Raw genomic sequence first — 8,860 nt, 5'->3', positions numbered from 1 at the left:
TGAAATCTCATTCATAATGTTGATCTTGATAAACTCTCAATAGTTCTAGAGTAAATGCTTTCCCTTGAATGATGAGAGTACTCCTTTTATCGTTTGGTGAGGGAACACTATAACTCTTGCTCTTGTCCATGTGTTCATCTTGATCATAATTTCATCTTCCTCAATCAATGTTTATGATAACATGCAGTCTCAAATAAAATTTCGAGGTTATTGAATCAAATTAATTTTGCATTAAAACTACCATATGCTTATTTTTCATACTCATCTCCACTAACCGTAACTAACATCATGATTAGGGATCGAAAGGTCTTTTTAGGTTAAAGGTAATAATGAGGGAAAAGGCTTGGAAAACCAGTTGAATTGGTCAATTTTCGTATGTCACGAGGAGATTTATTTGCTCTAACTCGGCTGATTTGACCTGATCGTCTTACGACTGTATGTACTTGACCTGCCTTAATTTTTGCCTAGATTGAGGTTTTCAACCTAGCAGGCTTACCCTTTCTTTTGCCTAGACCGCCATTGTGGGGTTTTTGGTCTAGCAGGTTCTTTTCTTCTTTCCTTGCCCTATTTTTGCCTAGACCGCCCTTGTGGGGTTTTTGATCTAGCGAGCTTTTTTCTTTTTGTTTTAGCTGCATTTGACATTGTATTGCAGCATCTTGGAACATCTATTGATTGACCTGGTATTGGTCACTTTGAAGGTATATTGATTATATGACTTTCGATCATCCTTCAGTCAACTGGTTTTCTTGTAGGAAAAGTGAGAATTTCGTGATATGAAAGAAAGGTTTATCATCGGCTCAAAGGGCGAACAAAGGAACATGATGAAAGGGTAGGTAAAAGGCTGAATGAGTGATTCAAAGAAGGCCTTAGTCATTTTCCTAATCATGAGTTAGTCAGATATTTCGCCTCGAGGAATAATCAAATAAGTTCTAGAGTTTTGAAATTAATTTAATCCATTAACCAAGATAATTTTTCTAAGACATGCACAAATCACTAACATAACTATCTACAGTAGACTGAGATATCTGAAATTGAGTTTATGTTGCACAAGCCTCCTTGACTTCCTCAATATTCGAGTCGATAGTCATATGCACTTGTTCTCTGAAGATTCCTTTTTTACATAAACCTATTGATGTATCAACACAAGTCAGAGTCCGAAAACTTCTTCACTTATCAGGCGTGCTAGAACAATGAAAATCTTACCTTCATTCATGAACACTATAATTTCTCAAATTATTTATGGCCATTTTGTAAGGTATGTACAAACATATGGCGAGTATTATGAAAAAAAAGAATAAAATATTGAGGCATGACATGGAAATGATAAAGTGCATTCACTATAAAATGATAATCCTGAGAACATTTGAAACGAACTCCCGTTTTTACAATTCTTTCCTTAAATTGAGGCAGAATTCCGATAAGTCAATGCCAATTATTTCTTCATGTTTCTGAATAAAAAATGTAGAAACTATAAACCAAATTTGTATGGTTAAGGAGAAATCAATTCTTTCTTTCCCGTCGAGCGTCTTGGTTCTTTCTTTCCATTTGACCATTATCCGGGTTGTGGTAGTAACAAAACTTCAGAAGGTTGACATATTCTGCTATGCTCTTCAACCAAATTCGTCATTATTTTTTCATCTTTCTCTTGTGAACCCAACATCTGAGTTATCTTCTCAACGTCGTCCTTCACTTCTTACAGTAACTATTTATCGATGATCGTTGTTTTTTTTTCCTTGGACTATATGAACGAGCCAAAAAAAATAGTTATGTATTTTATATTTATTTAAGTGTTGAAAAAAAAACTACAAATATTAAAAATAATGTCAAAAAATTTTTTTTTTTGAAGAATTCCTCAAGAGTTTTTTTTTTTGAATAATAGTTGGGAGAAAAAAAAAGAATTGAAGTTTCAACCACTTTGTATTAGAGATCTAGACTAGACTAATAGAAGATAATTTTTCATCAATCAGAACCTGACCGATAATGAAGTATATATATATGATGAATCTAATTAAGCTTATATGATTTTTTATAAAACAAACAAAAATAAAAAAAAATGCTTTTTCCTTGAGAATATGACATATACGTATATTTACTAATATGAAAGTAAAATTAATTTGATTTTTTTTTATATATTTAATAACCACAATTGTAAGACCAAATTTTTTCAATCTCACCAGAAATTTAATCAGTGTATTAATTAAATAAATTTGAAATAAAAGTGAATTTTTTTTAACAACCTAGAAAAGTAATAACATATTTATTTCAAAAAAAATTATACAACAATTAAATTAAATAACCAATATTTAAATAGATAAATGGGTAATTATTGTATCAGTGAGATATACTATAATTATATTAAAGATCCGAGGTTAAAGTAATGTTATTATAGAAAAATGTATTCCTAAAAGGTATTATTGAAGACAAATGGGTAGCTTTTGATCTAATTCTAACGGGTGGGTTTTCAAACCATTTTTTATACTAACTCTCGAATCGAGTTTAGTAAAATCTTTCCCACCAAAACTTGGAAGAAAGCGGTTTGAGTTGAGAACGTTTCACGGGCCTAACCAGGTTTCCCATGGCGGCACCCCTACTTTGTTCTCACCTAAAATCCTAAAAAAGGTAAGACCAGAACCTGGCCTTTGAGTGTTCGTGTGATAGTGAGGATTATGACATGTACTAAATAATGTGATAAATATAAAATAAGATAATAATAATAAAAATACATCGCATATATTAAAGAAATAAAACAAATAAAACAAACAAGCAACTTAATACAAACCACATCTTGGATTAGCTTGACATTCCCCAGTGAAGTCGCCAGCTGTCGCTACCGGATTTTTCAGGGGCACGAACGCCGGAAGCTAAATCGGTTAATAGTTGTTCCTAATTAAAACTATTTTTTAGAGTCGCCACCAATCAGAATTAAGGCGTGATTGGACACCGGAAATGGTGGAATTTTAACGGATAAGGGGGTCTGCGAAATAGAGATTTTTGGTCCGTTTGTCGGTTACGTGTAGGGAAGAAAAACTTGATTAATCACCCTACCCCGCCCAAATATTGGTACTAAAAAAATGTGGTTTTTGTGTTAAATTTATTTGATTTATCTCAATTTTATTTGTACTTTCATAATATAATAAAGGCATATAATTTAATTAATTACATGATTAATGTCGTAGGTATTTAATATTTATGTAACGTTAAATCATTAATTGTATCCTTTTAATTTTAATAATTTGGACAACATTTAATTCGCATTTCTATAACATATAACTACGAATTAAAACGTTTAATTTTATATAATTTGGGTAATGGTTAATTCATATTCCTATAACATACTACCTCCGTTTCATATTACATGACTTTCTAGAGAGATTTTTTTTGTTTCATATTACATGACACTTTGTATGGTCAGTACACGTTAAGTCATCTTTTTTTCTGCTATAAAACGCGGTTTTACGAAAATTAATTAGAATAATGGACTTATTATAGAATAAATAAATATTAGAATCAATAAATAAGGGGCAACAATGTCTTTTTTACAATATCCTTAATTTCTATACAACTCTCTAAAAAGTCATGTAATATGAAACGGAAGGAGTAGAACTGTGAATTAACTCATTCAGTTTTTGTTTATTTAGTAACGTTTAATTCTTATTTCTATAACATAGAAATAACGAACTATCTCGTTACCTTTTTTTATTTTTTATACCCTTGTAGCACATACATATAAATTGAAACATTCCACGTTCATTAAGTTTTTATTTTTTTTTATTATCGTTTTCATACCTCTATGACATAAAAATATAAATCGATTCATCTTAACTTTATAGTGTACACGTTTGGTTTATATCTCTATGACATAGAGCTATAAATCAAATCGTTTATTTTTTCGTAAAAGAAAAAGGTAGATTAAATTTAACCATATGAAAACAAATGATATTTTACTAATGATATAACACATATGTTACGTGAAAATAAATTGGTTGAACTATGTAAGTAATATGAAATTAAGTAATGAAGGGTCCAAATTAGAAATGAATTAAAAGGGATTGGAAAGTTAAATTAGAATTTTAGACAATTAAAAGAGGGCCTAATCTAGCTTAACTCAAATAATTAGGGACCTAATTAAAACATGAGGGATTTAATTACAATTTGGATTATCAAAAGAAATTAAAGGTAACATGGGGGGATTAAATTGCAGAATAAAAAATGAAAAGAGTCGAATTGGAGAATTAAATAAACAGGGAGGGGGCGAAATGTAATTAGGAGGGGCTAAATTGAAACAAACAAAAATGAAAAGAGTCGAATTGGAGAATTAAATAAACAGGGAGGGGGCGAAATGTAATACGGAGGGACTTGATCTAAACAGTTAGAATGATGTGGGGCAGAATTCACAAATTATAGAAAAGGAAGGTATCAAAACGAGATTTCGCGGGGGTAATTTGGGAATCTAAAATAGTAGGGTATATATTTGAGTTTTTAGGGTTTTATCTTTAGATTGCCAGCCACCTATCTCCTTATTCTTCCTCTTCTCTCTTCTTTTCTCGGATACCCTAAGCCTGGAAGCTCAAAGCTTCGACAATGGCGTCCCTTTCCCTCTCGTTCACTTGCTTCTCCGACTTCCCTCCACCTTTTTCTCCTTTTCTTCTCTTTTCCAGAACCCTAACACCTTCTCCCATGGCAGCCTCTATTTCTGAATCTTCTTCAACCTTCGAGAAGATCTAAAGCTTCTTTACTATCCATGGCTTCTTCCATCTTCATCCTTCAACTTCCTTTTCGAAGACCCGTGAGCCACGGCCGCCATCCTTCTTTCCTTCTCTGTTGATCCGACGATCTGCGATGGCTTTCCTAGCGGAGGGAGATCGGCGGTGGAGGTTCAGTCGGTGAGTTTTTTTTCTTTAATCTTTTCTCTGCTTGGTTCGGCTCAAGTCCGACGTCCCGACGACTAAACTTCCTCGGTTTTTGCAGGTGAAACGGAGCTAAACTTCTCCGATCTACCTTGTCCGTAGGGTTTACAGACGGGCGGCCCTTGTAGAGGGCGGACGGCCATCGTTCGGCTCCCTAGAGTTCCGATCTACCCCTGATCTGGTTTCTCCCGAGGTAAATAATGTTTATTGCGTTTTTTCCTTTTCGTATTTTCGTCTTTAACGGAAATGTCACTGATTTATTTCTTTTCTTGTTCGTTGGACCCGCACTGCAGGTTGGTGGTGACTCATGGGTTTACTACAGATTAAAGAAAACAAAGACCCTTATTTGTGACATTCTGTGTTTTTCCTTAGAAAAAGGACTTGCTGTTGATCTGAAACGGAGATGTCGTGTTTTACTCTTTTCAGAAACCTTTTTATCTTTTGGTTTTGGTTTAGTTGCAGATTCTGTTTTTTTCTTATTTTTTTGGTCTGGATCTGAGGAAGAGTATAACCTCATTTTTTGTTGCATTGTAAATGTATTTTTAATGTGAAGCAAAAGAGTCGAACAATGAATGAATGAAAGAAAATGAAGATGAGATACAATGGCTAAGAAAAAAAGATAAAAAGGAGTGAAATAACAAATGATATGATTTTTCTAAAGCAGGGGATTTCCAGATCTGGAAAGTAGAACCTATTTTCCAGATCTTTTGGAATCCCTTGCATCTTTAATGTTTTTTTTTAAGAAAATGAGATAGATGAATGAGAAGAGGATTGCAATAACAAAAAAGGCTGAATTTTTCAAAGCTGGGATTTCCAGATCTGGAAAGTAGAACCTATTTTCCAGATCTGTGAATCCCCTTACATCTTTAACATTTTTAAGGAAAATGGGATGAAAATGATATACACTAGATCAGAAAAAGATAAGAAAAATATTGAAATAATAAGATAGATAGAACTAGATCTTTGTATTTGGATACTGGCTTCTTAAAAACTCAGCCTTTAAAAGCTTAAAAGAAGAAAATAAATTTTATTGTTATTTTAAAAATGGTAGAAGTAGATGAATAACTGAGTTTGAAAACAGTAGAGGAAAAGAACTAATAAAGACAAAGAAGATGGCTTACATGATCTTATTTTTCTGCTTCTTTTTGACATATTTTTTTGACCCTCTCCTTCCTCTCTCCTTTCTTTTCTTCTGTCCCCCTTTTTTTTTTGTCTTTGTCTTATGCTTGGCCCCTTTCTTTATATAGAGAATTTTCTAATTAATTAAGGACTAATAAAGTGTTAATACAGCCTAATTAGAGTTGATTTGGATTTGTGCTTGATTAGTGAGTACCAATTTATTAGAATAGGCTTGGGCTTGAGTTCTGGATTTGGGCTTGTTGGAATAGGTTTTGACCCCCTGAAATCTTATAATTTCTGAAGTTATTTAACAAGATATTCTGTTTATTATTATTTAAACATTTTAGATTTTGTTTGTAACTACATCAATAAAATTAAACATCATTTCATTCATATCTAATTAAAAGAAATAACGTTCATTTAATTAATAATGGTCGTTTTAATCAATCGATTTAATCCTTATAACATAAACATTCAACCGATTTTAGGGATTATATATATAATTTCAATTCTTTTTTACAAATATTAGTTTATTAAGTAAATATCTACAATAAAAATATTTATGAAATAAATTGGTTTAAAAATGTAAAATTATAAAAAAAATGAGAAATTACCCCCGGACAAAATGGGTATCTACAGTTGCCCCCCTTTATATAGCTTTATACAATAAAGATATATAAAGTAGCTCTAGATATACATTTTGCACGCTTTCAAAGTAGCCTTATCGTAAACAGTCATTGATTTCGAGACTTGATCTCGGGAGATCGATATAATTAGGGTTCGAATCCTGGAGACTTGATCTTAAGATATTCGAGGGGAACGAACATTTCTATCTTGAATAGAAATGAATTGCGAGACTATATATGGAAGGATTAAGGATTTGAATCATGAGGCTTGATCTCAAACGATCCAACAGTTTGGATGAACAAATCATGAGACTTGATCTCAGAGGATTCATGAGAAGAAGGTTTATAGGATGCCAAATTTTTATTTCGTGACTGAAATGAGCTTTTAAAGTGGCTCCCCCGCAACCGAAATGAACTTTTATAGCGGCTCCTCGCAACTTTGGAGACTAGTGCCTTACAATGTAGACGTTCATCTTAAGAGAGAATATGAGGTTTCAAGACCCAAAATATTCAAAGGAATTAGTTGTTAAATGGGAGTGATCATGAAGACCCGACATTGAAGAATTGAAATGGGTAAATTCTATCTTGAATAGAACGGGGTCACGAGACTGGACCTTGAATGAATGAATAAAACAGACATTTCTATATTGAGTAGAAATTAATCGTGAGATCTGGTGAAAGGATCAACAAAAACAACAACGGTTTCTATCTTGAATACAATTTAATCTAAAAAATATACATGATTTCAAAAGATTTTAAAGAAGAAAAAAACTCCTATGTTGAATAGGCTTCGACTCAAAAGATGCATGATTTTATCAAATTGGGCTTTGAAAATAGTTTCTTACTTTGAGTAGGGGTGAATCTTGAGATTTGATCTCGAAGAATTAAAAAAAGGTAAATTCTACCTTGACTAGAAGTGAATCCTAGGACTTGATCTCGCTGAATTCAACAAGGGTAAATTTCTATCTTGAATAGACATGAATTCTGAGACTTGATCTCGAGAAGTTTAGATGGAGACACTAAGTCTTGAATAGAAGTGAAACCTGAGACTTAATCTTGAGGATTTAGAAAGGGATAAGCATGAATAGAAGTGAATTTTGAGGCTTGATCTCAAGGAATTCAAAAGTAATAATTCTATTGGGTATCAAAGTGAATCTCGAGACCTGGTCTTGAGGAATTAAAAATGGGAGAACTTCTATCTCGAACAGAGGTGAAATTTGAGACTTGATCTCGAGGAATTAAAAAAAATGATAACATCTATCTTGAAATAAAAATGAATTCTGAGACTTGATCTCGTTGAATTCAAAAAATGGGTAAATTTTTATCTTGAATGGAAGTGAATCCTGGAGACTTGGTGTTGAGGAATTCAAAAGGAGCAGAGAATCTTGAGATTCGATCTCAATGATTTCAAAGGGAATAAATTTTATCATGAATAGAGACGAATCGTGAGACTTGATCTCAGTGGACTCAAAAAGCAACAAAAAGTTATATCTTAAACAGAAATGACTTAAAAAACAGCAAATATTTATATCTTGAATCGAATCATGAGACTGGATCTCAGTGGACTCAAAAACTAAAAAGAAAAATTTATAAACTGAATAAAAATGACTTAAAAAGTAACAAAAATTTATATCTTAAATCGAATCATGAGACTGGATCTCAGTGGACTCAAAAAGTAAAAGGAAAATTTATAAACTGAATAAAAATGACTTAAAAAGTAACAAAAATTTATATCTTAAATCAAATCATGAGACTGGATCTCAGTGGACTCAAAAAGTAAAAAGAAAAATTTATAAACTGAATAAAAATGACTTAAAAAGTAACAAAAATTTATATCTTAAATCGAATCATGAGACTGGATCTCAGTGGACTCAAAAACTAACAAAAGGTTATATATTGAATAGAAATGAATCGTGAGACTCAATCTCAATAGGCTCAAAGAGTAACAAAATGTTATATATTGAATAGAAATGAATCGCGAGACTCGATCTTAGTGAACTCAAAAAATAAGGATTTCTATCTCGAATACAAATGAATCGTAAGACTTGATCTCAGCGGACTCAAAATGGGTAAAGATTTCTATCTTGAATATAAATGAATCGTAAGACTTGATCTCAGCGGACTCAAAATGGGTAAAGATTTCTATCTTCGTGAGACTTGATCTCAACAGATCCGAAATGAATAAAGATTCCTATCTTGAATAGAAAT

This window comes from Euphorbia lathyris, chromosome 5 (assembly GCF_963576675.1).
Source record: "Euphorbia lathyris chromosome 5, ddEupLath1.1, whole genome shotgun sequence".
Classification (NCBI taxonomy): domain Eukaryota; kingdom Viridiplantae; phylum Streptophyta; class Magnoliopsida; order Malpighiales; family Euphorbiaceae; genus Euphorbia; species Euphorbia lathyris.
Note: the sequence above shows the minus strand (reverse complement) of the source record.